This window comes from Rhinolophus sinicus, linkage group LG01 (assembly GCF_036562045.2).
Source record: "Rhinolophus sinicus isolate RSC01 linkage group LG01, ASM3656204v1, whole genome shotgun sequence".
Lineage (NCBI taxonomy): Eukaryota > Metazoa > Chordata > Mammalia > Chiroptera > Rhinolophidae > Rhinolophus > Rhinolophus sinicus.
In genome coordinates this window covers 208561830-208589215 of record NC_133751.1, presented here as the reverse complement: position 1 = coordinate 208589215, position 27386 = coordinate 208561830, and the positions used below count along the sequence as shown (strand labels likewise).

Sequence of the window (27386 nt, the reverse complement as noted above, 5' to 3'; positions counted from 1 at the left end):
GAATGTGCCAAAGGCCACTGAATTGTACACTTTAAATGGTTATTTTTATGTTGTGTGAATTTTACCTCAATTTTTTAAAAAACAGGGTTGTTGTGAAGTGTGACTCTGGTTACTTCCTGTGAGGTGGAGAGCACACCAGGCATGGAGCGAGCTTCCTGGGGCAGCTGCCATTCTTGTCCTTGTGACGAGGGCTTTCCAGAGTGGGTCTGGTGAGGGCCACCAGAAGAGGCAACCCACAGGGTGTCCTCACTTTAACTCCGGCCCCTGGCCAGGACCTGCATTTGTATTTGTCATCGTGAAGCTGGATTTTTGTCCCACCCTCCCTGGAAGCCAGAGAAGGAACGGCCTGGATCCCAGGCCAGGGAGAGCACAGCTTCTCCGACTCTGAGGTGAGGGCGAGTCGGGGTGTCTTAGTTTCCCACCCGCTGAGGGTGGAATGACACTTCTGTGGTGTACAAAGGCAGTGTCAGCATCGCAATGTCAGATTGCCACAGAGGCTTCTAAACGCTCAGTCTGAGTTGCTCGCCCTTGCAGACACTCAGGGACAACAGCGGGCCACCGGGCACTTAGGAGGAGCAGTCTCGGTGTTTGTCAGTTCGTTCATCCATCCTTTAAGCCAGCAGCTCAGCCCAGGCTGGCAGTGCTGCGGTCACAAGTGAGGGACCTGTCACCCTACCCCCCTTTCTCTGAGCCCCCACCTCTGGCTCCTTAGCTCGGGAACTCCCAGTGAGGGAAGGGGCAGTGGGGACAGACAACTTTGCCGTGGCCTCCGACTCAGGTCCATCTCAGCACAGGCCGACCCTCACCTGAGCATCCATACCTCGGACATTGCCCACATGTGCTAGTCCATGCTGACACACCTGCCACCAGGATTTTGTCCCCCACCATGAAGACCCCAGAGGTCCTACTTCCTCATCCTCCAGGGCCTCTCCTGTGGGGACAAGACACACCCCTCAGGGCTGTGTTCATTATGAAACTCAGATGGGTGACCGGCCAGCTTGGTGCTGGTCCCTCTCTGCCTCAGAAGGACCCCAGTCCTGGGCCCACTTCCTCTTGGCCACAGGCTCCTTCCCACGCTGCCTGCAGATTTTCTGGAAGGAGCTCTTCTTGCCCAGTGACTGTTTCTGTGTCTGCCCCTTCCAGCTGTCACAGTGGGCATTTTGATTTAAACGTGGCTGTGGCAAATGCACTTCAGAAACCACAGATACTTCACCTGCTGGCCAGCTCCTCCCATTCCGTGGTAGAAAAACCCAGAGCAAACATGGTAGCTGGGTTGAGTGGACAGTGCGTCCACAAGTGGCACCCGGAGGGGGTTCTGTGCAGGTTGGCAGGAGGGCAGGGACCCTGGGACCTCCATGTAGCACAGCTGGCACTGCCCATGCAGGAGGAGGGTCAGCTCCCAGGGCCTCGGGAGGGGGTGTTTCTTGCAGCCACTGTGGGAGCCGGTGGATGTGCCAGGGAAGGAGGAGGGCTGAGTGCTGAAGACGCTGTTCTCAGGTGGGATCCTGTCTGTGTGACCGACAACCAGAATTTAAAGTTTTCTAAAAACTTAAAGAAAAAACCCTCTGGTAATGCATGTATACGTGATTGTCAAAACTTCAAATTCAGGAAAGTTCCTGTTCACACCCTGAATCACACCCTCCACACAGAGTGATTGCGGCTGACACTGCAGGCATGTTCTAGAACTTTCTCTGGGTTCTTATGTGGGCCCCTCTGAGCGACCATAACATTATAGTTCAGGTCGACCAGGCACATCGTGGTATTGCATTTTTTCCTTTTTTATTTTTAACTGAAACCTAAGCCCACATTCGTACTTACACATGTCCCTTGCTCTTTTCAATCCGTTGCCTGTATTCTGGAAAGTGTCCGCATTTTCCCTCTAACCATGCCTCTGCTCAAGAGTTGTGTTACTTCAGACAAAGCAGCATTCAAACCGCACCGGGCTTCATGTGAGCGCACGTGACTTTCTGCAGAACAGATGGTCAGAAACGCGTCTGCCGAGTTATAGGATGTGCACTTGAGTATTTTTCATAGATGTGGCCAAATTGTCCTCCACAAAGACGGGGTCATGTGAAGCACCTGGTTACACATGCGCCTGTCATTTGCCAGCCTGGGGATGAGAGGCGGTCTCTCCTGCGTGTGCCCACCTGTACTCCGCGACAGGGGGACGTTGAACACTTTCTCATGATCTCACTGTCACTGGTGTGTTTTCCTCGGGCCCGTCTGCCCAAGTCCACGGCCATTACCACCTTCACCGTTGGCCCTTTCCGTATTGATTTTGAGGTGCTCTTTATGGACTGAAGATCTTTGCCTGGAATCTGAGGGGCAGATGTTCCCTCCTCCCTTGCTCTGCGATGCGAGATGCCAGTAAGCGCGCATTCCAACATACCCAGGTCTATTTCTGGTCTGCTTCTTGTCCTTTGATCTCCCTGCATATTTCCGTCTGGGCTGAGACCACAGTGTTTCAAAGACTTGTAGTTTCAGAGGACATGTATTTCTTACTTTTCCAAAGTTCTTGGCGATTCTTTCAAATGTTCTCCTCCATAAGAACTCTGGGTTCAACGTGCCAAATCACTGCTCACTCATAGCAATGGACGAGAGTTGCCATGGATTGATTCGTAGGTCAGTTCTGGGAGAACTGACGTTTTGTTTTGTTTTCCTCAAAATTGAGAATTTTATGTATTTCAAATTTCTCCCCTTATTCAGTTTTTTTATTTTTTATTTTTATTGCTTTTCAGTAAAGTTTTATCACCTAGGCTTTTTTTTGTGAGCAGTATTTTTGACAATATATGTTAATTGGTCATTACTGTGGACAGGAGAGAAACTGACCACTGAACGTTGATTTTTTTTTTTAACTTCACAACTCTACTAATTATCTAATTAGTTCTAGTAGTTTTTCAATGGACCACCTTCGGATTTCTTGGTAGCACACATCGTTATAAGTTGATCTTTCAATTTCCAAGTGTTTATGCCTTTCATTTCTTTTTAAAATGTATTCTTGCTAGGCTAGGAGCTCTAGTGTCATATTGGTAAGTGAAGAACTATTATAAAAATATCAGTAATGATGAAGACACTTGTCTTTTCTCCTGACTGTGAGGGGGTGGTTTTGAAGCTTTACCATTCATCGTGACGTTGGCTGACGGTTTCTAGGAGAAATCTATATCGAGTTAGGGAAGTTTCCTTCTTTCTTTGCTAAGAGGTTTCTTTTTAAAGTTTTAGTGGGAGAGAATATGGGGTTTCTGAACATCTGCACCGAGGACCATATAGTTTCCCTTTTCTCAGTCCTTAATGCAGTGAATTAGACTTACAGATGGACAGGAGGGCACCGTCCTTACCTGAAGTGCGGGCATCTTGACCCACCCTGGATCTGGTTTGCCAAGGTCAGCCCCCAGGCCCTTCGGTTCTGAGGGTCGGGCTGACGTCTGCTCTGGAGATCCCTCCCGGCCAAGGGCAGCTGTCTGCATTCCTGAGCCTGTAGGTAGGAAGGACCTGACCGACTTCAGTGGCAGTGTGCAAGGTGGCACTTAGAGGGGCACATGGAGCCCCGTCCCAGGACAAAGGGCAGAGACACCCCGTCAGGAGGTCTGGTCGGGGCCCAGCTCTTGTGGTCAGTGTGCCCAGCCGACTCGGTGCCCTGTACAGATCCACAGAACAGGGCACATGGGGAAAGGAAGACCTTCAGTCCCAGCGGAAACCACTGCTCAAAGTTGTGGACACTTGGCTTCCGGCCCTGTGAGCCAGCTTCGTGGCTTGTGACACGTGGGCACGTGGCTCTGTGGCTGCCAGGGGTGTAGCGCTCATCTACAGATGGTGTGCGGCGTGCGAGGACCCACCCTCCACCAAGGGCCCCTAATGCAGGACTCCGGAGCTTGGGGAGCAGCTGTGAGCACCCCCAGTGGGCCACAGCAGGAGGCATCTGCGGGGACCCTGCCGGCCTGTCCTGAGAGCCCAGCCAGGGGCCCCCTGCCTATGGCCTGCTCACTCCATCCTTCTGTCCTTCACCCTCCAGCTCCCTTCCCCCATTTTCCCAGGGAACCCCCATAAGGCAAGATGAAGGTCAAGCACCAGTGTGACCCAAGCCTTCTTCATGCTCCTGCCCAGCCCCCACCACAGCAGGGCCCACCAGCCTTCTGGGCCACACGGGTGGTGTCGGTTAGTCTGTGTCTGTCCTGGAACATGAGGAGCTCAGGCAAGTGTCCTTGACCTCTGACATGGACGACAGGGAGGAGGGCAGGGGCTCAGAACCTAGCAGCCCCTGGCAGGCGCCCCCCCCCCCCCCACACACACAGCTGGGCCTGGCTCGGGCAGCATGGGGGAGGGCTTCTTGGCCGGGCTCACCTGGCCACCTGCACCTGGGAGGGCTCCTAACTCCCAGCAGAGATGCCTCATTGACAGATTAAAAATAAAGTAAACCAGAAAATCGCAAAACCTGGGGTGGGGGGCTGTGGAGGCTGTTTGGATGCCCGTGGGTTCTACAAACTGCGATTTTGATGACTCTGGCAGAATGGGTGGCACGCGGTCCACGTTTCTCTTCAAGTGCACAGTGGTTTTGCTTTTGGATTTTTTTCTTCTTTAAATTATAGGAGGAAGAAGCGTTTGGCGAAGTACAGCTTGGGACTTGCCAAGCCCAAACTATTTGAAAAAAACAAATCACAAGATTTTTGCCCAAACTCTAGAAAGCCTTTGATTCTACTTGAAATGTGAGGTCGTACAGATGGCCCTGTGGAGAGCCTGGCCCCTGGGCGGATGTGGAGCCTGGGGTCTAGCCCCCAGTGTGACAGCAGAGTGGCCCTGGGAGGAGGCCATGGCAGGACGGCCCCCCAGCGTCCTCCCCCACTGCACTGGTGTCCTGCTGAGGAAACTGAGGTCTGGGGGCTCGTGGAAAGGTTTACAGCTCACCGTCTACACCCCAGCTGAGAACACAGCCGTTTGTGTTCAGAGGGGCAAGTGGGTGATGTCCAGTCTCCCATAAGTCTGGGACGCCCTGCGGCAGCAGGATAAGTCACCCCCGGGGGCTCTGGGAAGTGAGCGTCCAGGGTGGGGTCTTGCCGGGGGCTTACCTGGCTCAAGTTGGAGGGAACAGTCTAACAAGACCACCCTCACTCTGTGGTCCCCGAGACCACCCTGGAGTTCCATCATTCCCTAGAAAGACGCAGAGCTCGGGGAAGCCGTTATACTCGGGGCTCCGGTTTCTCCCAGGGAAAGGGGACAGATGTGAGTTAGCACACAGGCTGAGCAGGGAGAACCCCGACACACTGGGCAGGCAGGACTGGTGCCCTCCCAGCACTGCCCTGTGATCACATGCATGGAGCATGGCCACCCGGTGCTCACCGCGCCCGTGTCCAGACTTTGCACTCGGCCTCCGAGGGCTCCGTGGGTGCAGGCATCATTGATTGACTGAGTGACCAATTGCTCAAGTATCTAGCTGCCCCTCCTGAGGCCAGCTGAGGCCCCGTGGCCCAAAGACCCCACCCTGAAGCACAGTGTTGCTGTTTGGTTTGCCCAGAGGCCCCTACCAGGTGGATATTCCTAGGGCTCAGAGCTCACCTCACTAAAGCCTCGGGCAGAAGCCTGCTCTCCATGCCCCTGACCATGGGGTCTCACAATCAGCCCGTGTTTATTTCCCTTTTCTGAGACCCGCCCTCCTCTGAGTTCCTGGGTGGGTTAGCGGGAAGTAGAGGCCCCTCGGGGCCTGTGTGCTGGGGGCCCCAAAGGGCCTGTGGGTCTCGGCCTATTGTCCATGGATTCGATGTCCCTGAGCAGGCCCTAAGCCCCCAAGGACACCGCTGCCAACCTCCTCTCAGGTCTACGTACAGCTGGGGATGAAAGTAGGGGCTCGGCCCCAGGAAAATGACCTGGAGCCCCACCCAGGCCAAGCAGTCAGGAAGAAGAGGAGGTGGCCAGCTGCCTGACGCCAGCCCCCTTCTTGAGAAAGAAGGAGGTCGTTCCGGAATCTTCCAGAGTGAGGCTCCATCCACCCTGGGTGATTGATGACAGAGTTGGGGCCGCCAGCCAGGGATCAATGCAGGGAGAGGGGCCAGGCTGCCTGGCATGGCTGCAGGGGCTCCCTGCCAGGCCCCTCTCCCACCGCTGTCCACAGCCTAGGCCAGCTCCATGCCCACGTGGTGCACAGGACAGGGAGAGGAAGCTGGAGTCTGGACTGCCCTTGGCCTTTCCCCCAGCCAGCTCGGCCTCTTCCTCCCTCGGCCGCAGGGCCTCCTGTGGGCATTGGTGAGGTTTGGCTCCCTCCGTGCTGTGCAAACTTTATTTTTAGCAGAAAATGTTGAATTAAAAGAATAACTTACAGAAATGGACAAGCCTGAAGCTCTTGGGCTGTTCCAGGTAGGGAGCCCCACATCCCACCCTTCTGGCCCCCTTATCCATTAGGGCTCCACCAGAGAGATGGGACCAACAGGAGATTTGTGGGTTGGCTGGGCAAGTCCAAAAGCCGCAGATCCAGAAAGCAGGTCAGCAGGCTGGAAAGTCTGGGGCGGGAGCCATGCTGCCGTCTGTAGGCAGAATCCTTCTTTCTCTAGAAAACTTCCCTTTTGCTCTTAAGACTGTCACCTGATTGGATGAGGCCCACCCTTGTCACAGACGGTCATTCTCTCTACTGAAGTCAACTGGCTGCTTATGCTGACCCATCCGTAAGACGCCTTCTCAGCAACACCCAGATTAGGGTCTGATTGAATCACCGGGGACTATATTTTAGCCGACCAGACACATAAAACTGACCATCACCCCGGGCGGCCCAGGAGAGGACTGGGACCCTGGCCCCGGACCCCTGGCCCTCCTCACAGAACCTTCATTCTCACATGGGAGCAGCCACGCTGATAATCAGGGCAGAGAGGGGAGAGGTTGGATGGGGTTCCCTGGAGTCCCCACCGTTCCGGGATGTATGTTGGGAACCTCTCCCAGGTATGGTGAACTCGTGGGGGCTCATCCTGCACTGGACCCAGAGGCCCACGGCCTCCAGAAGGCTCAGCTGGAAACCTGCCCAGCAGACATCCCAGCAGCAGAAGCGAGATGAGGCCACAGAGGCTCACGCTCACCGTCCACGAGGCCACTGCCCGGCCACAGGGCTGGTCGGGTGGGTGCAAAGCTGAAGCCTTGTGTCCTGACTTGACCCGAATTCTTTCAGCCACCATCCTGCCGACGGCTTGTGGGAGCCAAGCTCTGTGTGCCCCTCCCTGTTCCAGGACCACAGGGGCGGCTTTGGACTTGGTGGGCAGTGCCTGGTCCCAGCCAGGGTGGTCTGTCTCCTGGTAATGCTTCTGTCCCCACCCACCAAGGTGGACAGCAACTGTCCAGCTGCTGTAGGTCCAGGGGGGCCTGTCTGGTCCGGCTTTCCTTCCCCCCCTCAGAGCAGCTGTCAGAAGCCATGGGGGGAGGGGACCCCAGCCTGTCTCTGCCCTTCGTGGTCCAGATGCCTCAGTCAAACCCCAAGGGTTGGGACACAGAGCCAGTCTCCCCAGCATTGGGCCTCCGGGCCTTGGGGAGCTTCTCTGAGTTACTCGCAAACCCCAGCCTTGCGCAGGCCTGCATTCCCGCTCAGGGGTGGTGTGGCTGTGACAGAACCTTCCCTGTGGCCGGCCTTGTCTCTTCCCACATGCTCCCTCTGCCCCACCTCCACTGTCCGCGTCACTGCAGCCTGAGGCCCGGAGGGGAAAAGCAGTAAATGACTGGTTAAGCGGACAGTCGCCAGCCTCAGGGGGTGCTGGGCTCTGGTGGGCCTGCCCAGGAGGAGTCCTGGGGAAGCAGGACTGCCTCCCTTCACCAGGTTTCAGAGGACAGTGCCCAGCGAGGGTGGGGAGGGGAAGAGAAAGGCAGAAAGGCAGGGGTGTCCCCAAGGGCTGCTCGCAGGACGGACTGGGGACATGCAGCCATGGGGTGGCCGCTTGCAGCCCAGTGGCCCTGACTGGGGTCTCAGTGCCCAGGTCCCCTAGCCCTTCCGGGCAGGCCTGGGACCTGTGGCAAGACTGAGGGTAGGACTGAACTCGTCTCTGCATAGCTTGCAGGCTCCCAGGGCAGGGCCAGTGGGCCCTTTGTCCACATCCGCTCTGACCTGCACTTCCTCCCTAAGAAAGACCCCCTTTCTGTCTCGGGCAAGGTGAGGGCCGATCTGGGTGGGCAGAGCATAGTACGCGCTGCAGTGTTGCCCTGGGAGTCTGCGGAATAGGTCACTGTGTGGACCCAGGTGGCACAGGCCAGAGAGGGTTGCGGGCCCTGGGTTTGCAATGCAGCCGCCAGCTTGGAGGCAGTGTGGCAGAGGTTAGACGCCCAGCTGTGGGGTGACGTATCTACTAACCCAGCTGCCCCAGTGCTGACACGTTACATAACTGCAGTGCATTCCTCCACACTGACAATTATCCTTCTTACGATCCTGTTAGCTAAACTGCAGACACAGACCACTCACCTCCGGGGGCCTTCATCCCCCTCCGCCCCCAACCATGGTGCCCGGTGCAGGCTTTATATGCTCCCCCACCCCCCAAAGAAAAGGCTACAACCCAGCCTCGTTCACATTCTGAACACAGGCGGGTTCCAGTGCCACTGCCACAGAGGATACCTGCCCGGCATCAGGCAGTCAGGGCACAGGTGGGTTTTTCCTGGCCACCTGCCCCCTCAAACCTCACCGGCTGGGCACCCCGTGCTACAGAGTGGCTCTCCCCAGCCGCCTGCATGGCCCCCGTCCTCCTCAGGCCCCGGGCAAGTGTGGCCCCCAAGGGCACGTCCCCTTCTGTCTGGATTCAGGGCCTTCCAAACGGCCACACCAGCCTCACGGGTCCTTCTGTATTTGTCAAAATGTCAGCCGTTTTCTGCTTATCTGTTTTGCTCTGCCAAAGGAGAAACCGTGCATCTTGTCTGTCCCTGAGGGGCTGTCACCATCGGATTGTAGCTCACTAGCTGTCTTCCACCTCAGCTCCCCACTGGCTCCAAAATTATAATTTTGAAGGCTTGCTCTTGTCAGGGTGGGACAGCCGCTGTCCTGTAACTGCTGTCGTCCTAAACAGAAACAGAGTCCCCTTAGGTGAGCAATTTGCATCACATTTACGGCTCCTGGGTTTTGTCCTGTGTGGGAAGAACTGCCGCACTCGAAGACGTGACAGATGCCACTGTCTCGTGGCTTCGTCGTGTGTATGGGCATTTGTGATGTTTTGGTGTCACATGTGAGATTCCCCAGCTCGCTCTGGTTGTCCCAGCCTCAGCCACTGATGTGCTCACATGTGTGTGGTTGGTATGTGGACACCCTCGTCCAGCCACTGGTCTGCCTGGGTGTGTGATGGTACCACACAGTTTTCATTACGATGCTTCATGCTTTTACTGAAACTTTCCCTTTTCTGTTTAACGGGCTTTACTGGCGTTTTTATTGGAATTGCATTAATGTTTTAGATTAATTTATGTATAGTTGACATCTTTATGATGTTGAATCTGTCTGTCTACACAAAGGCAGAGACGGCCTTTTGATTTGTTCAAAACATACCTGTGTCTCCCAGAAGTATTTTTGAATTTTCTTCGTATAGAATTTTTATGTGTCCCAGTAAGTTTCTTCCTCACAATTTTATTGGTTTTGTTGCTATTTTAAATGGGATCCTCTCTTCCATTTTATCTTCTACAATTTGTTGTCTTGTGTTTATGAAAGCTGCAGATTGCGATATATTAGTTCTGAATTTACTCATCCTGCAGAATTCTCCTTTGGCTGATAACAATGTTTAGCTGCTACGATTTGTTCTTCCAGGTATACAATCATATTATCTGAAACTAGGACCAATTGCACCTCTCCCTGGTCCCATTTTGACCCTCTGGTTTCTTTCCTTTTCTTGCTGTCCCAGCAGGCTCTTGGCATCAGTGAGCGCCAGCTGTGGACCTGTCTCGCTCTGGCCTTAGGGACTAAGGTGTGTGTCTTCCCACCAAGCGTGAGGCCGCCGTGGGGCCAGGTGGGTGAGCGAGCGTCCCATTTATTTCTACTTCATTACCCTTTTAAACTTTGAAGTAAGAATGAATGTGGAATTTCCTCAAATGCTCCCTTTAACATTGTGAATTGTGCCAGTAACTTCTCCGGAACCAGCCCCGCTTGCCATGAGTGTGAGATGCTGAGTTCTGTCCTTTTGCAGCTTTTGGAGGTGCCCACACTCCTGGGCTCATGGCCCCTTCACCCCACCTCTGCTTCTGACATCAAATCTCTGTCTCTGATCCTGCGGCCTCCCTGTTATAAGGACCCATGCGATCAACGGCCCGAGGGTGACCTCGGGTGACCACCCACCTCAGTCTTCTTCACTAATCCCAGCTGCTAAGTCCCCTTGTCATTTGAGGGGACAGGGTCACAGGCTCTGGGGCTGAGGGTGTGATGTCTCATTCTGTCTGCCTCAGGGGCTGCTGTTGGTAGAGCCGCTGAGGAAGTTCTTGCCTCTGTGGGGGACACATGTGCTGACAGTTGCTCGGGACACCCCAGGGGTGGGGTTGCTGGGTCAAGGGCATATTCAGCCTCCCAGCCTAAGCGTCAGGGGGCCTGGAGCTGGGACCACGGCATGGGCTCTGACTGTGTGCCCTGTATGCTGGGCTGCGCCCCACGGGCAGGGACCCCTCCTCTCTGGGGGCCAGCTCCGCACCTGCAGCAGGTGAGCACGGGCAGGGCAGCGGGCTTCGTGCTCCAGCCTGCCTCCCTCTGCCAGCAGCCTGGCGCTTTGATGCCTGCGTCCCCCGTCCTGGCCGGGCCGGGCCCTGTCTAGGCAGGCACGACAGCCCCACATTCCTGCTGTGGGTCCCTGAGGGGAGGGGTGTGGGTGCAGCAGCTGCTGGGACCAGGCCTGGGCCACCCGCCCGTCCCCTGGCCTCAGGCTCCTCCCTCCCAATTCAGACACTTCTCTCCTTTGATCTCAGGCCCGTCCATCCACTGCCCTCAATCTTCAGATGGAGAAACTGAGGCCAGAGAACAGAAGTCACGTGTGGGAAGTGGACAGGGGGCCTCTGGCTCCTGGTCTGGCATCCTCCTGGCTTTGCCTCGGGGGACAGAACCTCTGGTCCCTCCCTTTGATCCCCTTCTTCTTTCTGGGTCCAGGAGGCCAGCTGTCTTGGGGATGGCACAGACCGGCTGGTTCTGCCGGGGGTGGGAGCAGCTCACACAGTTGTGGGGCCCACCTAAGCCGGGCGCCGGGCTCTGGAGACTGAAGGCCACGGTCATCGGCGTCTCATCAAGGATTCCAAACCTGAGTAGAGCTGGAGAGGGGCTGACCCCGAAGCGGGGAGCCAGTTGTCCCCCAGGTAGCCAATGGGCACATGTCACTGCTCAATCTGGCCTGGCCACCCCTCATCTTCCAGACTGGGATTCTAGGGAGCAAGGCCGTTCTTGAAGTTACATCCCCATGAAAGGATACAGGGGACAGGAGGAGTGGGTGGTAGCCCAGGGGACACACTGCTGGTTTGGGGTCTGCAGCTGTGTGCTGGGCAGAGCCCTCAGCAGAGCGGGAGGCCAGTATGAGCTGTGACCGCTTTATCAGAGCAGGACGTTCTGAGGGTGTGAGCGAAAGGTCTGCTGTGTTCTCGCCAGGGGCTCCACTTCTCACCAGGTAACCCCAGCATGCAGTGCAGAGGACCTCCTGGGCCTGTGCCATCGGGGGAGGGGCCCAGCTGCCTGGAAGGGGCTGTACACCTCCCGCCCATGTCTCAGGGTTTGCAAGGTGGGTCCGCGTCACTTTCTATTTCTGTCGCTATGATTTCACACGTGTGTTAGCAGTCACTTGTGAAATGCATTTTGAGCTTCCAGAGGGCCTCTAAAGGTCCTATATAGAAATAAGCAAAGAAACCTGGGACAAAGATGTCAGCTTTGAAAACCTACAGATTATAAACGTGTGTATTTCAGAAAACACAGAGGAATGAAGAGGCCACTGCCGGTGGGGAGGGACAGTTGCAAACTGCAGGAAAGACAGCACTTCGTAGCTGTAACTGCCAGGGACTTTCACAGTCAGTGAGATGCGTGACACCCCGAGTTCAGCATCACGGACAACATGGGGGCCTCCGGTCACCAGTGTGAAAAGGTGCAGCCTCGTTGTTGATCAGAAACAGTAGAGAGAATCCAAATTATATTGATGGTGATTTCTGCAGGCTTTCGATCACACTTTTTTGCAATTTCTAAATGTCCTATATTTTCTTTATAATCAGAAAAAGGAGGAACGACACGTGCCTGTCTCCCAGGCACAGTGTCTCCCAGGCACAGTGTCTCCCAGGCACAGTGTCTCCCAGGCACAGTGTCTCCCAGGCACAGTGTCTCCCAGGCACAGTGTCTCCCAGACCTGTGAGTCCTGGGGTCACACAGCCCAGGCAGCGTGCAGGAGGCCCCTCGGGTGTGCCAGGTGTGCTCACATGTGCTGGTTGGTGCGTTGAGAGCTGGGGTACCTCCGGGGAGGCACTGTCCAGTTGGGGCCTCGCGGGCACAGGCTCAGCGTCCCCCCCAGCACTCCGAAGGCCGATCTCTGTCCTCCATTGGTCCTTAACACCCATGCTCACACTGCCACACGCTCCTCAGATGAGGCTCAGCCCCACCCTACGAAGCCAGCGTGCGTCAGGCCTGGCCAGGAGGACTCCAAGCGCTGGGACCCAGACTCTGGCCGCGTCTCATATGCCCGCGGGCCCTCGGCCAAGGGCGGGGTCTGGGCTCCACAGACCTGGGCCCTATCCTGGCCCCTCCTCCTGGCTGTGACTCTTGGGCAAGTTGCCAACAGCTTTGAACTGCACTTTCCTCATCAGAAAAAGAGGTTGGTAATAGCCACTTTCGAGGGCGGTTGTGGCAAATGGATGACATGCACAGATGAGAAGTGCGTGCAGTGCCTTGTGCTGGGTCACGGAGCAGCAGGGCTTCTCAGCCAACGAACCCATTAGAAATTGCACACGGCTGCTAGTCACGGAGCTCCAATGGCAGTGGCTCAAACATTCGGGGCTGATTCTCCCAGACAGAAGTGTGGGGGCCACATGGTCACTCTGATTATCTAATCAGTACCCTGGCTCCCCTGTTTTGCCACTCTGCCATCCGCGGCACACAGCTTCATGCTCTTGGCTGCCTCATGGTCAAAAATGATTGCGGGGCTCCCTCCCTCATGTCTGCTTTCCAGGCAGGAGGAGAGGAACAGGCCCAGGGCAACGGGAGCCTCTGAGCTGAGTCGGCCCTCCCTCGGGAGCGCTCCTGGAAGCCCTGTGGTATGAGTCTGCTTTCCTCGTGTTGGCTTCCTTGAGCTGCAAGGAGGCTGGGAAATGTCTTTGTCCCACAAAATCAGAGTTCTGTACTGAGGCTGGAGGGAGAGTGGTGTGGGGGCACTGAGCAGTGTCCGCCACTGCTGTTATTATCACCACGAAGTGGCCCTCACAGCCCTGAGTGTTGTGGGCAGTCAGAACTCTTACGGATGGAGCAGGTGCACCTGGCTGGGAAGGTGGCTTCCTGGGGCCGTAGGTGGGAGGCCCAGGTGGTGGCTGGGGGAGCAGCGCTTTGCTCACAGTGGCTCCACAAGTCCTTTTGTCCCCACAAGATCCCCAAAGCCAGTAGGCATTTCTGGCTCCATCCCACACATGAGTCTCAGAGAGGTTGAGCAGCTGGCCTGAGTGACTCAGCTGCTGAGTGATGAGCTGACATCACCCCAGCCGGCCTGACACCAAATCCACTCTCCTTACACAGCCCTTGCCTATCAGTGGGGGCCACAGTGGACCATGGCTTTGGAGAAGTCCTCTCAGCCGAGTCCCCAGCCTGCAGCTGTCCCCACCTCTCCAAAGGCTTGGAGGGGACTCTGGGCAAGTCCACCTCCCCCACTGGCTCCAGCCACAGCTCGTTGGGTGGGCCTCCTGCTAGGCTGGGTGTCGGGAGGGGCATCAGTGCTCAGGACCTGTTTCAGTGTCTCTGAGGGGTCCTGCCATGTGTGAGCTCTCAGCCCCCAGAGACCGAGTAGTGGTGGCAGGAGGATCAGGGGTTTGGGGAAGAACTGAGTGGCCCAGGAGTCTGCTGGGTAACGCGCCTGCCCCCACCCACCCTCACCCCTGACACAGGCAGGAAAGTTCATGCTCACCCAGGACACTGGCTGAGTCCTCCACAAGTGTGTGACCTGCTGCTGAGGTGCGGAGGGGCTGCCAGGCGAGGGCTGTGCCTTCCAGGTCCTTCCGGCTGCTGCCCCGACTCTGTCAACGTTCAGCAATCATGACACATGTGCTGCCTCCTCCCTGAGCTGGTGCACAGCCGCAAGGGGGCCCCTCCAAGCACAGTTACATAGGTGGGGTCCCCTCCAAGGTGGGCGCAGGCCTGTGAGTGGAACGGGGGCAGGAAGGCACAATAGGCAGGAGAGCAGGTGGCGCTGGGGAGGGCGGGGAGGGACGCAGGCACAGAGCCGGGCAGGGGCAGGCCCTTGTCACCAGCAGTGCCAGACAGCCATGTCGCCATCTGGCGTGTGAGACTGTGGCCCCTGGCTTCTCCCTGCCCCCCCACCGCTCCCTGCCCCCCCACCGCTCCCTGCGCCCCCCACCGCTCCCTGCGCCCCCCACCGCTCCCTGTGCCCTCTCTCATCCAGGCCCCGCCCTCATCCAGGCCCCGCCCTCACCCAGGCCCCGCCCTCACCCAGGCCCCGCCCTCACCCAGGCCCCGCCCTGGCCGCTTGAACATAGGCAAAGGCAGAACGTCAGCAGATCTTCTAGACTGGAGGGGAGTGACTGTAGCTCCTTGTCCCCTTGGTTGCTCACTGGGGGCAGAAGATAAGGCAGAAGACAGCAGGTGACTTTCTTGGTGAAGCTTGTCCACCCACCGGTGGCCCAGGTGGCCATCCCTGGCCTGTAGGAGTTTCCAAGGGACTGCCACGCATGAGTGTGCCTCTGGGCAGGGCTTCTCAGGGCGGGGGTGTCCGTGGAGTGAGGGCATGTGCTCTGGAAGCAGGGGACAGCCTCGGGGTGGCCTGGGAGCAGGGAGGAGACAGCCTGAGCAGGTGACGCCCAAAGGCCAGCAGGCCGGACCCCACTCCCGCTCATGGGGAGGGGCGCTCCCCTGGTGTCCGGAGAGGGGGGCCCCACATGCCAGCTGCAATCCTGGGGACGGAAGGGCAGGTCTGAGGACCCCAAACCTGGCTGGCTATTTCAGTGCTGATGTCAAAGGGTAAGAGGGTTTGTGGTCAGCTGTCTCTGACCACCCCAAACTTGATCTCGTTGCACCTCATTCAGGAAACCCCATGGCCTCTGTTGCTTCAGGATGAAACCCGAACTTCTCCCCTCCAGCCCCAGCCCCTCTCTGCAGAGTCACAGCACTCCCAGCCAGGCTCTGTCCTGCATGAGCCTGTGTCTGTCCGTCTCCCGGTCCGTGGTCTGTGCGGGGCTCGCCCCTGCAGGGGTCAGGACAAAAGTGTTTGCTGTGAGGACAGGAACCCAGTCAGGAGGAGCTCAACAGATTGAGGACTTAGCTGTCACATGTGACACTGCTGCCTGCCTGGGCCCAGGAGGTGTGGGTCCCTGAGCTGAGTGGAGCGCAGGTCCCCCCAGGGCAATTTGGGGGGCAGCCTGGGCAGGAGTGCCTGGAGCTCCCACACCCTCCCCCGGAATCCACCCAGCTCAGGGCTCAAGGCCCTGCTGGAATGTGAGGTCGGCATCTGGGTGTGGGAGCCACTGTGAGGCCTGGTGCAGGGCGGTGGCCCCGGGAAGGGCCGGGACGTGGTAAGGGGCTGAGCCCTGGTCCTGGAAGCAGGGAGCCGCTGAGGTCCAGCAGGGCCGGTGTCCTGGTTTGCAGCTGGGAAGGTTTTCTGTGGCCAGCACGGAGGCCGATGAATGGGGGCCACCCACACACGACTCTGGGCAGAACAGAGGGAGATGGTACTGTCTCCACGACCGGGCTGTCCCAGCGCCTGGGCCCAGCTCACCTCGTGTCTGGGTCCTGCCACCTACAGGATTCTGCACCCGCCCCGCCCCGTCGCCACTACTCCTTGTACCTGGGGAGGGCTCTAGTGTCCCCAACCAGCCTTCCACCCTTGCCTGCTCTAGTTCTTCTGTTACTGCGTGACAAAATGTGAGACATTTTTGGCTTTTTATGGTGCAATTTCTAATCGTGTCAATACTGCCCTAGGCTGTTTGTGACAGCCCAGCCAGGTGGCCTCTGATAAGTGAGGGCCACAAGCCAAGAACTGGACAATCCACGCTGCTCCCTGGGATGGCCAGTCAGACAGAAGCTTCCGGAAAGCCCCCCAGAGGCCAGGCTCGTCTCACCTTCCCAGGATCGTCTCCTTGAGGATGAGGGTTTTGCCTCCTGCGTCCAGACAGGAGTGGCCTGGTAGATGGACGGGGGTTTCCCCGGGGAGGCAGTGGCAGGAAGCTGCCCTGCGCTGCTCAGCACCCTCCCCAGGCGAGCGCCCCCCCAGAGATAATATGCCCCAGGGCTCCCACCCAAAGCCCTCATGGCTACTCACTCACCAACATCAGACCAAGTGAGGAGAATGTGGGAGGGTCTCCACAGGACGGGGCAGCTCCAGGGGTGCCCCCCGCCCCACTCTCTGGCCTCAAGTGTCCATCTATGAAGTGAGTGTCTGGTTGTCAAGCTCCCTACTTTGCAACTGGAGGGCGGGAGCCGATTGGCGCCCCCAGGGGCGTGGTGCTGCCTCCCACTGCCACACCTGGTGACTTCCACATTCCTCAGTGGCAGCTCGGCAGCTGGGCCACCCCTCTGGACGCTTTGCTCAGGGCTGAGCTGCCTGCAGGACCGATGCTTCCTAGTCGTTGCTGCGACACCCCTGTGGGGGGGCTGGGAGAGTCAGTCCCTCTGCCGGACTCCTGCGGACGTCCAGGAGGACAGAACCCTCGTTCCATTAGGTGTTGTCCAGTGCAATGGTGCTGGCCGTGCTGGGGAAGGTCTGTGGGAGGTCTGCAGGTCTGGCTGCCTTTGGTCCTGGGGAGGGCCTGCCTGTAGGCCACGCGACAGGGCCTGAAAGGGGGGTCAGCCAGCAGTGGCCAGAAACCCCCGCTGGGAGAAACCCACATCCCACAGGCAGGACAGGTGCCTCCGGCCTTCCAGGGCTCATGCCCCCTCCCCCATCCTTTCCTGAGCCGGAGAAAGGCCTCACTGGTGTTTTCAAAATGGGCACTGAGCCCAGGGCGCTGCCGGCTATCAGCTGCATGGAGAATGTGCATTGGGAGGTGTCCCCAGGGCTCCAGGTGAGCCGCAGCCAACAGGAGGGCGGGGTGCCTCCAGCCAGAAGCCTCTGGACAAGGTTCTCCAGCAGAGAAGACTTCTGGGGCCCCGTTCAGCTCTGGGACATCATGATTCCACACTAGGTGACTCAGGAATTGTCAGAGTTACAGTCTAGCCACTGGAGATGTCATGACTTCACTATTTTACAGTCCTATGATTCACCCATCTCCGCACGCAGGAGTAGGAGCAGGGTTCCTAGTCACAGTTTCCAGACACCGCTGATACTTGAATATTCTGAGTGAAAGGCTGAGATGACGTTTATCTGTGATTTTCAATTCTTTGGCTGTTCAAGGATGACAGAAACCGTATCACTCACTTGTTAGAAGTAATATGTTGGTATTTCCAGAACCACGTGTTGTACGTATTTACGTTTCTGCTGTGGAATGAAAGGAGTTCAGTGATTAGAAACCCAGACTTTCAGTGTCAAAGACAAGAGATGCAGCTACAAAAGGAGTTAACTGAGAACGTGCTTCTCGTTAGCTTGCGTTGTGTCAGTATAAACTCATTCACTGTTCTGGTCAAGCGTATGTATTTCTCAGCTCGTCCCACAGAAAAGGCCAGAAGCCTGACCACTGTGGGTGGTGACACAGAGCTCCCGGTGGCTCTGGACGCAGCCCCCTAAGAGGGGCCCGAGGGTGTCTGAGAAATGGCTGAGTGCAGGGTGGGCAGGGAAAACAGCTGGTACATCTGGTGGTGGGGGCTACTTTAAGTGACAGTTTTATCGAGACATACCTCACATACCATAGCGTTCACTCATGTCACGTGTACAACTCAGCTGCCTTCGAATGTGTTCACAGACTGTGCGACCTTCGCCATTCATCCCAGACCCCTTCATCACCCCGAAGAAACCCCATCAGGACAGCAGTCACTCCCTTTCCCTCCCGGGGCCTGAGCCACGCTGCCTGCTTCCAGTGTCCCCGGGCACACCCCTCACCAGTGGGATCGGGTGACACGTGGCCCTGTCTGGCTTCTCCCCCGGAGCACACGGAACACGCAGTGGCCTGTTCACAGGTGCTCCCCAGTTTTGCCCAGAGCTCCTTTGCTGCCTCTCCCATCGGGGTGGGGTCTATTTCCTGCTCCCCTTAACTCTGGGCTGGTCTTGTCACCCACCGACCATGGCAGAAGCGGCAAGTACCGCCCCGCTCCCGTCCCCGTGGGCTCCACTGCCAGCAGACCCTGCAGGCAGGCGCCTACTTGTGGGGACACGTGCGTGTGGGTGCACACTGAGGCCCTGCCGTTCCGAGTCCTTTCCGTCCCCCGCTGCCATCTGCTCCTCAGAGCTGGGGGAGGGTGTGGACTGTCAGAGCTGAGCAGCCCTCAGAGCTGGGGGAGGGTGCCGGGCCAACAGCCTGGCTGCTCGGGGCAGGCTGGTCCTCGGGCTTTTGCAGCCCATAAGCTCAGGCAGCGTGAACAGGCAGGTCCCAGCCCAGCCCAGCTCCTGGACCCCTCCAGCAGGATGTGCTCTGTGGGCTGGGGTCTGGGGCATTTGGGGAAGCGTGGGGAGGGCCGGGCAGAGCCAAGAGGACTTGCAGGCCTGCTCAGCTGAGGGATCTGACACGGGACAACTGCAGAGGCCCAGGGAGGAAGGCATGACCTGTCCTGCCAATGACACCAGCAGCTGCCCACGGTGGAGCCAGGTGCTGGGTCAAGGCCGGGGTGGGAGGGTCATGCCCACCTACACCAGCACGTGGCCTCCCTGGTGCCTGGGCCGGCGTGGGCTGGAGCGTGCCCCCTGTGTGCATATGCCCCCCACCCCCACGGCCAGCGACCTACGACAGCAATTTACATTGGCAGCGTTTACACCATGGAAATGAGCAAACACTGCACAGCAGCCCGGCTCCCTCTGCGAGCCGCTGTTGACCACTTACCAGCCCACCACCGATTTGACTGACTGACTGAAGTGTTAGGGTGCATTCACTGTTCCCCAGAACAATGCCCGCCCACACCTTGTGAGCTGCAGAAAGTGCTGGGGGGGGGGGCAGTGGGGAGATGGATGACCTTCCAGCGGGGGCTGTGGTGATGAGGACGTCTGGGCACCCACGGGATATGGGGGCTGGGCCCATGTGGGCACCATCTGCCATGGGCACTGGGAAGCTCGGTTAGTGCAGCCGTTGAGTGGGACTGCCATGGCGCCTGCATCAAGCCGGGTCCTTCCTGGGCCTGAGGAAGGGGCCTCCGCTTGCCAGAGCAGCCCCCACCTCCCGAGACCGCGTGCCCACAGCCCAGCAGGACTGGGCTCCATGCTGGGGCTGAGCCCAGGGAGCAGGGCCGCCATGGGCCTGGGGGCTCTGAGACATGCCCGTGAGCACAGCACAGGGCAGCCTGCAGGGGGCATGGTGGAGGGGGGTGTGGTGGGGATGCCAGACCTGGGGCCCCAGTGTCCTGTCCAGCTGGGCTCTCCAGGCTGCTTCCGTGCTGCTTCCTAGAGGCTGGTGGGGGGCTCCTCTGTGTTGGGGAGCAGGTGGCCAACTGGAGTTTGACCCGAGAGCAGGAGGAAGTCAGATGTGCTCAGGAGCCCTGCTTTTCTGTCGTTAGGTGGGGATTGGCCGTGAGAAGGGCTGGACAGTGTCCGAAAAACACAGCTGGGAGGGGCAGAGGCTGCCTGACCTCAGGTCTGAGGCTGCGGCCAGTTGCCCAGGGTGCCTGGCCTGGTGGTGTGAGAGGCTGGGGACACTGGGCCTTTGGACAGCCTGGGTCCACCTACCTTCCCGCTTCTCAGCCCCCCATCCAGCCCGTTCTGCTTCTCCATGCACTCCTAGCGTTTCTGGACCTGGAGCGGCCCAGAGCAGTTACAGCCCACGTCTCAGAGACCTGGTGGCGGGTTGTGCATAAAACACACTGATCTCGAGTGGAAGTTTGTCTTCACACTGGTTTTGGCTTTGAAAAGTCAGTGTATATCCTGGCATTGAAAGCAAACTTCACCTCCAAGAGTGAACCATCTTTTGTCTCCACGCTCGGATGAACCTGACAGTGGATCTGGCCCAAGGTCAACTATGAAGCAATGAGTGTGCAGGGACCACTCGCCTTTCTCAATGGGCTCGGACTCGGAACGCACTCACAAAATGGTAAATACACATGTGGAGAAGCACTCAACATCAAGGGCCACCCTGGAAATGCAAAATGAAAGCTGCGCTGATCACCACAATGGCTAATTTAAAGGACCGACCGAGCCAAGGGCTGTCACCATGCAGGGTGAAGGTGGCCTCACCTGCTGCCAGGGGGCGTGTGACCTGTGCAAGAACTTACAAAGCTGTTGGGCGGCATCTTCCATGGTCGGCCCCACGCACAGATCCAATGAGCTACCACCTCTGTTCCTGGAAATGCACGTGTGCGTTTACCCTGAGACACGGCAGGAAGGCAGGGCCCTAAACCGTGTGCACTGTCCACTGACCATCCTGTACGTGCTTCCAGACAAGGAGACAGTCACACAGTTGCTTGCAGCAACAGAAAAAGAAGGAACGTCTGCCTGTAACTGTCTGGATGAACCTCACAAATGCAACCTGCACAGGAGAAGCAGACACAGAGGGGACGCGCTGCGAGGGTTCATCCCCGTGAAGGTCCAGCCCAGACCAAGTTCTCCGGTGGTGATGGAGTCAGGATAGTGGTTTCCTTTGTGAGGCCAGTGGCGGTGCAGGGGCTCCGCTCACCCTCTCTGTCTTCGTCTGGACGATGGCTTCACAGCGTGTCACTTTTTTAAGTGCATCAAGCTACACATTTATGGCTTTTGAACTTCCTGTGTGTCAATTATTCTTGAGGGGAAAGGTTGCTGAGAAAACAACCATGCCCATGGAAGTGTGTACAGCCTTCGATGTTCTGACCTGCTCACTGCTGTCTCCTCAGCAGCACTGGGACCCGGAACTGAGTTGCTGCCAGTGGAGACGGCCTCTCCAAACCCGCTTGGAGGAAACTACTGCCCAGGAGCCGCACGTGTTTATCGACACAGCCTCAGAGACAAGAGAATGAAGGGGACTGAGCCCTCGCTGGGGGCTCCTCCCCGCACCCCTGCGTGAGGATCCCTCTCTCTGCTCTCTCGGGCGGCACCCCTGCTTCTCAGCTCCAGGGCCCTTGAGAACCAGCACGGGCCCCCCAGGGATGGACAGGCTCCCACCACTCAGCATGTGTTTTCCAACTTGCTGCTTTCCATCTGCTCATTTTGGCCTCTTCACCTTCCAGGGGAGAGGTATGCTTTAAATTTTGCCCACTAATCTATTTTCATCACTTTCTCCTAAAAACGAAAACAAAAACAAAACACCAGCAGTCTCCCCACAGAATGGTTGGCGTGAAGCCGCGTGGGGAGGTTTGAATGCTTCATGGGTGATTTGCTGGCTGTGTTCCTGCTCTCACGCTCAGAGCAGGGAGGCCATGGCGCCTCCTCCGCAGCAGGCGGCCCAGGGCCCCAGTTTCGGTCTTGTCTGTGGAGACTGGACTCTGGTGCCCAGCCCAGGCTGGATGGTGCTTTCAGTGGAGGCTGGATCCTGCCCTTCAGCCAGCACCCCAGAGAGGGCACTGCTCCAGCCGGCCCCTCCCAGGCTCTGCGTCCCCACAGAAGCAGCGGTGGGCAGAGGTGCAGGTACGGGGCGCAGGGAAGGGACTGCCAGCTGTGCGGGGCCAGGTGTGCACATGGGTGGGGTGCAGCTCTCTGCTTGAGGGCCTGGCTAGCTGTCGTTTTTGTCTGCTCTGTAGGCCTCGGAGACGATCACCCCTCTCCCACACCCCAGCCCGTTGTCTGCCTGTCTTCCATTTCCAGAGGACAGCTGGGCACGTGGCTCAGAGAGGCTGCGGGGCGCTGGCAGCATTGTGGCCTGAGGCTGTCATGTCAGGCCGACAAGGACACTAAGATTGTCAGGCGTGTGGCTCACTGCACTCCCGTTAGGAAGAGGGCCCTGACTGCACCCATCCAGGGCCCTGCCAGGGTTTGGGGGAGGTGTCCTTCCCTCCTGGATGACAAGGGCCCAAGCCCTTCCTGGCGGTCTCCCGAATCGGTGTTGGCTGCAAGCCAAATTCACGTCATGCGGGGCCACTGAGGACTCTGCCCAAACCCACCTGCGCTCCAAGCCCTCCCCACAGAACTTCCCTCACGCTCTGCTGACAGCGTAAGAAGGAAACACACAGGCATGGCCGCTGGGAGCTGTGTCAGAATGGGAAGACCCAGTGAAAGGGCACCTCAGCCACCAGGGCCATGGCACTGGTGTCAACCAGTTTTATTGGCTTCCTGTCACTGTCACCATTTAGTTTGTAAACACCTAGCTTTACATTTAAATATGTGTAAATGTTATCCCGGCTCAGCCTCAGCATTGGGGCCGTGGCTTCCTGTCCTGGGTCCCTGGACCCCTCCCAGGGCCTGCAGGGGCCTGGCTGGCCATGTGAGGCAGGGGCAGATTTGCTGAATGTACATCCTCCCAGCTGGGTTCCCTGGGGGCAGCCTGTGATCACCAGGCTGCTGTGTCTCCTCAGGAATGCAACTGGCCTCTGCTGGCATCAGAGGACCCTCTGGGCCCGGCCGCTCCCCCTCCCCCTGGTCTCGAGGGAGGGCGGAGTGGCCGTTCTCACACAGGACCCAAGCACGGGGTCCCTGGGCTGTGAGGAGCAGCTCCCGGTGACGTCAGGCCTGGCCATCCCTGGACGCCAGCTGGACAGTGCAGAGCGATGGCTTCGATGTCACCTCTACTCTCATCCAGGAGCCCAGGTCCCAAAGTCACATTGTGACCAGGAAAAGACGAGGGCCAGGGCGGGTCTGGCAGGGCCAATGGCCAGGCTCGCTGACACCAAGTCCCACTGGAGGCCAGGGGTGGGGAGGGCCTGCAGGTGCCTGCACCAAGCCTGCCCCAGGGGACACTGTGTTTGAAGCCTGAAGGCCTGGCCTTGGACTGGTCGTGGCCCGTGTGGGACAGGGGACAGGAACCAGGGACTGGGCTGGAGTCGGACCTGCCTGTGGCCAGCCCAGGAGGCTTCCTGGAGCAGGTGTCTCGGAGGTGGGGGCCATGAGAGGCTCTCGAAGGGCAGCTGGGTGGGTGGGTCAGCACCTCAGGATGCCCCCAGCCATCTGACAGCCCAGGCTGTGCATGTACGCGTGCGTGCGTGTGTGCAGATGAGTGTGAGCGTGAGGGTGTGGGAGAGGTAAGTGTAAGGTGCCCACAGCCACCTCCCTTCTCTGGAGGGTCTGGGAGGTGAGTGAAAATAAAAATATAATTTTTCCTCCATCCAAGTGTGAAGACCTGCAGAAATCTATTCATGGCCTCCTTTGGCTTAATCCTCCTGTTTTAACGGTATAGCTTTTATTGCATTTCTCAAGCCATATGACATGTATTTATTATTTTACTAAAATGTACATATCGTTACGTGAATTCTTTGTACATATGATACATTTAACACTGAAATTGTAACTATAAAGAATAGATTATTTTGGCCTCCACTGGCTGTTCACAGTGGGTCAAGGTGGGACATTTCCAGTGGGCAGTGAACGGAGCTGGCACTCCCGGCCCAGACACGGGGTGGGTGTGGGGACAACTTGCTTTCCTGGGCCGGGGGGGACAGGCTGGGCTGCAGGGAGCCCCGCAGCCCTCTCTGCACCCCCCTCCCCAGGCCTCTGTCCCCTGCTCTTTCTTCCTTGGAGGCCGGGCCTGGGCAGCTTCCAGGACCCTCTTCCTGATCCTGGGTCCCAGTCCCCCATCTTGGGGGCCCAGCCCAGGGCCTGAGCATGAACATTTGGGAAGAAGGAACCACTTAGTCTGCATATACGAAAAGGGAGGCCCGTGATGGAGCGACCAGATGCCAGCCCCAGATGCCAGTGCTGCGCTCCGGAGGGGCCCCCACGGAGCCTGGGCACATGGCTGCTGGGTCAGGCTGCGCAGGCTTCTGTCTGAGGAACCTGGGGTGGGTTACAGAGAGAGGATCGGGGGTTAGAGGACTCGGGCTGAGCAAGATCCTGGCTGTGAAGGGGAAGTGAGTGTCGCCCCTGGGACCTGCCTGCTGGCTGGAGACCTAAGTCCAAGGCCCGACCCAAAGACGGCTCGGTGCCCCTGTGAGGTGAGCGTTGGGGCCTGTCCGCCCTCCCCCTTTCCCACTCCAGCCCCACTCCACTGCCCCTTCTTCCCACGCTTCTCCCCAGGGGCAGGAAACCACTGTGGGAGACTCCCTCTGGCACAGTCCCACGCCGGCCTCGGGGTGGCTGAGACCAGGACTTCAAAGGCCCCGAGGAGGCCCCACCTCTCCCCCCGGCCTCTAGCACAGAGCCCCCTTGTTTCCCTGCCCCAGGCCCTTCCTGCCCCCTGCCCTCGAGGTCACCAGCCTAGGGGCTCCCCAGAACCACTGCCTGCACCAGTCACTGGTCTCACACAGGACGCCCTTGGGCTGCTTCTGGGCCAGTGTTCGTGAGGGGTGATGGGCAGAGAGGGGGCCCCTCTTATTCCTGTGATGGCAGCTCCTGTACCAGGTTCCAGAAGCTTCTGCAGAGACCACCTGCTGAAGACCCAAAGGGGTGGGGACAGCCTCAGCCTGGAACCCAGCCCAGACCGGCCGAGCTCAAACCCAGAGCTGAGGTCCAGGCCAGGGGGGTCCTTGCAGCCCCCCGGGGAAGCAGGTCATCAGGACCAAGTGCCAAGTCACGTGCTGCCCGCCCCATCCCGGGAGCACCAGGTGAGTGGTCCAGGCTCAGCTCCACCCACTCGACCCTGCCCCTCGCTCCACCCCCACTCCAGGCCGTCAGCACCTGCGCCTCTTTTGTCTTCCACACGAGTTCCAGGCATGGCTGCTGCTTGGCAGCACCCCCAGCAGGTTTACCGTCAGAGTGAGAGGAAAAGCCCCCCGACCGCCCCATGTCTTCTGGCCCCCACCACCACTGTTAGCCATGCTGCCTGTCCCCTTGCTGTCCTGGAACAGCCCAGCACACTGCAGCCCCAGGGCCATTGCACTTGGTGCCCATCTGTCGGGAACACCGTGCCTGGCACACGCTTGCCCCCTTTCTCTCCTTCTGGTCTCTGTCTCACCCCCCAATTTAGCTGAGTTGCAGGACTTTGTTGCTTGTCTCCCGACTGGCAGAAGCCCTGAGAGCAGTTTGGTGGCTGCCCTGTTGGTGGTGCGGGTCCGAGAAGCTGCCCCTCACCCTTTCTCAGCCCCACTGCCCCAGGACAGCGGCCTCTACTGAGTGCGGTGAGCCTGGCCTGGCTGTTGCTTCAGGCGAAGGGTGTCCTGGGTCCTGTGGTCTGCCAACGGCCCCGCAGATCCCGACGGCATGGACACTGCTAGAGGACACCCCAAAGAAAACCACGAGCCCCAGAAGACGCAGGGCCCGGATGCCGGCTTCCCCTAGTCCTTCTCTCCAGAGCACGTCCTCATGGGCCCGGACCGGGCATCTTGGGGTGTGTGGGTGTCCCCAGAGCTGCAGTGGGGTCCGTGGTGGGGGCAGCAAGCGAGAGCTTGTGTCCTGGGAGGCTCAGAAGCGTTTGTGGAGAAAACATGAATCACAATTAAGAATGAAATGAAAATTCATCACTCACTGTTTTGGGTTTAGTAAATCTCTCCTGAGTTCACAGAGACACCCCTGAAGGAAGCAAGACGGTCTTCTGCCTGGGGGTGTGGGGCCACAGTCCACCCCGAGGCCGTTTCAAGGGGTGGCAGTTCCCCTCCCGTATCCCAGTGCCCACCTCTCCTCAGCACTGGGGGCGTTGGGGCCAGGTTGCCTGACCGATCCAGGCCAGGCGAGGGGCAGGGCTGGTTCAAGGTAAGTGAGGGACACGCAGGGTGGGAAACGGTGGCCCTTTCTGGGAGCTGCAGAGAGGCTGGGCTCCAGGCGGTGGGTGGCCCTGCAGCGTCCTCGCCCCTCTGCTGAGGCCACATTCCGGCTCTGAGCCGAGCAGGTGCGGCTGCCAGACAGCTGGGGCTTCCGGGGGTGCTTGTGGCCTGAAGTCAGCTGCCCTCCCTCACCACTGGCCGCACCCTGGGCTATTTTGGGAGGTTGAGCTCAGAGCCCGGCCTTGCTGCTCCTGCCCCTGAGTTCCTGGAAGTCTGGTCAGGAGTGTGAGTGGTTTCCCTCTTGTCACGCATCTGTCCTGTCCCCAGAGCCCCTCCAGGGCACAGCTGTCCCGGCCGGAGTGGGGTACGCTGCTATGGGCCATGCCCTCCCCCCCCCAGCTGCTGCTCCTAAACCACAGAGCGGTCCCCCAGGACGCTCTGGAGCAAGGCCTGTGCCCCTCTAGCAGGGAGGCCTCTGGAAGTGATCAGGGTCGGCGAAGGCTTGCTGCACTGCGGCCCAGCCCCGGGTGACGAGTGGCTTCCCCTGGCAGGAAGCCCAGCCAGGCCACAGGGAGAACGGAGCAAACAGCTGAGAAAGCCCCGTTTATGCTCCGGCCGGGCCCAAACCGCACCCCAGATCTAGGGCACAGCCCAGAGGTGCTGCTGCTGTGGGCACCTTCCGTTATGGGGTCTCCCTGAGCCCCCGCCCTGCCTAGATGTGGGTGTGTTATCAGGGAGGTGAGGACGCTGTGACCTGACAGCCAATAGGGGGGCGGGGCCGAGCAGGCTGGACCCAGGCTGTGGCCTCCCTGTGCCCCGTCCTCGTGTGCAGACAGAGGTTGCAGAGCGGGAGCCTCAGGAAGTGGCCGCCTAGGAGGCCAGCTCCTCTATCCGTTTTCCCAAATAGACCGTGTCCAGTTCCCAGGACAGTAGAGGCGAGGGCTGGGGGGGTGTAGGTGGCCTTGGTGACTTTTGGTGGTGGGGGTGCAAAGGGTGTGGACAGGAGTTCTCGTGGGCACCTGTGATGGCGGGGGGTGGGGGTGGGGGTGAATGATGGTCTCAGCCCCAGGGCCACCCTTCCTCTGTCCCCTCGCTCGTCATCAGCCTCACTGAGAGCCGCGTTCTATCCAATTACAGGCTGACGAGTCTCAGAACCTCGGGAGAGCTGCCCAAGCGTTCTGTTCTGACCACAGGCGGCTCACTGGGCTCCTGGCTTTGCTCTGCAAACCGAGTGGGAGGGGCCCGAGGGGCGGCTGGGCTGGCCCAGGCCAGCTCGGGGCATGAGGTCAGCCCCGTGCTCTGCATCCAGGAGCAGAGCCCTAGCAGCCTGGCCCCACACGCTGCCAGGCCCCGTGAGCACAGCACGGGAGAGGGGCCAGTGGCCAGTGGGGCCGGTGTCTGGGAGAGGCCAGTGGTTGGTGGGGCCGGTGTCTGGGGGATTCTGAGGCTGGGCAGGCGAGGCCAA

At 58.7% G+C, this 27386-nt stretch overlaps 1 long non-coding RNA gene and 1 other non-coding gene across 2 annotated transcripts; one reads left to right on the top strand and one right to left on the bottom strand.

Annotated features, from left to right (window-relative positions):
* Positions 1-11815: 11815 nt before the first annotated feature.
* LOC109434618 (uncharacterized) lies at positions 11816-18001 on the bottom strand. Its single transcript, XR_012490547.1, has 3 exons — positions 16417-18001; positions 14605-14708; positions 11816-14275 (listed from the first exon to the last, which is right to left on the bottom strand). It is a non-coding gene; the product is annotated as an uncharacterized LOC109434618 (transcript).
* On the top strand, positions 14632-23535 carry LOC109434619 (uncharacterized). Its single transcript, XR_002135842.2, has 3 exons — positions 14632-14740; positions 16073-16276; positions 19951-23535. It is a non-coding gene; the product is annotated as an uncharacterized LOC109434619 (long non-coding RNA).
* The last annotated feature ends 3851 nt before the right edge of the window (positions 23536-27386 follow it).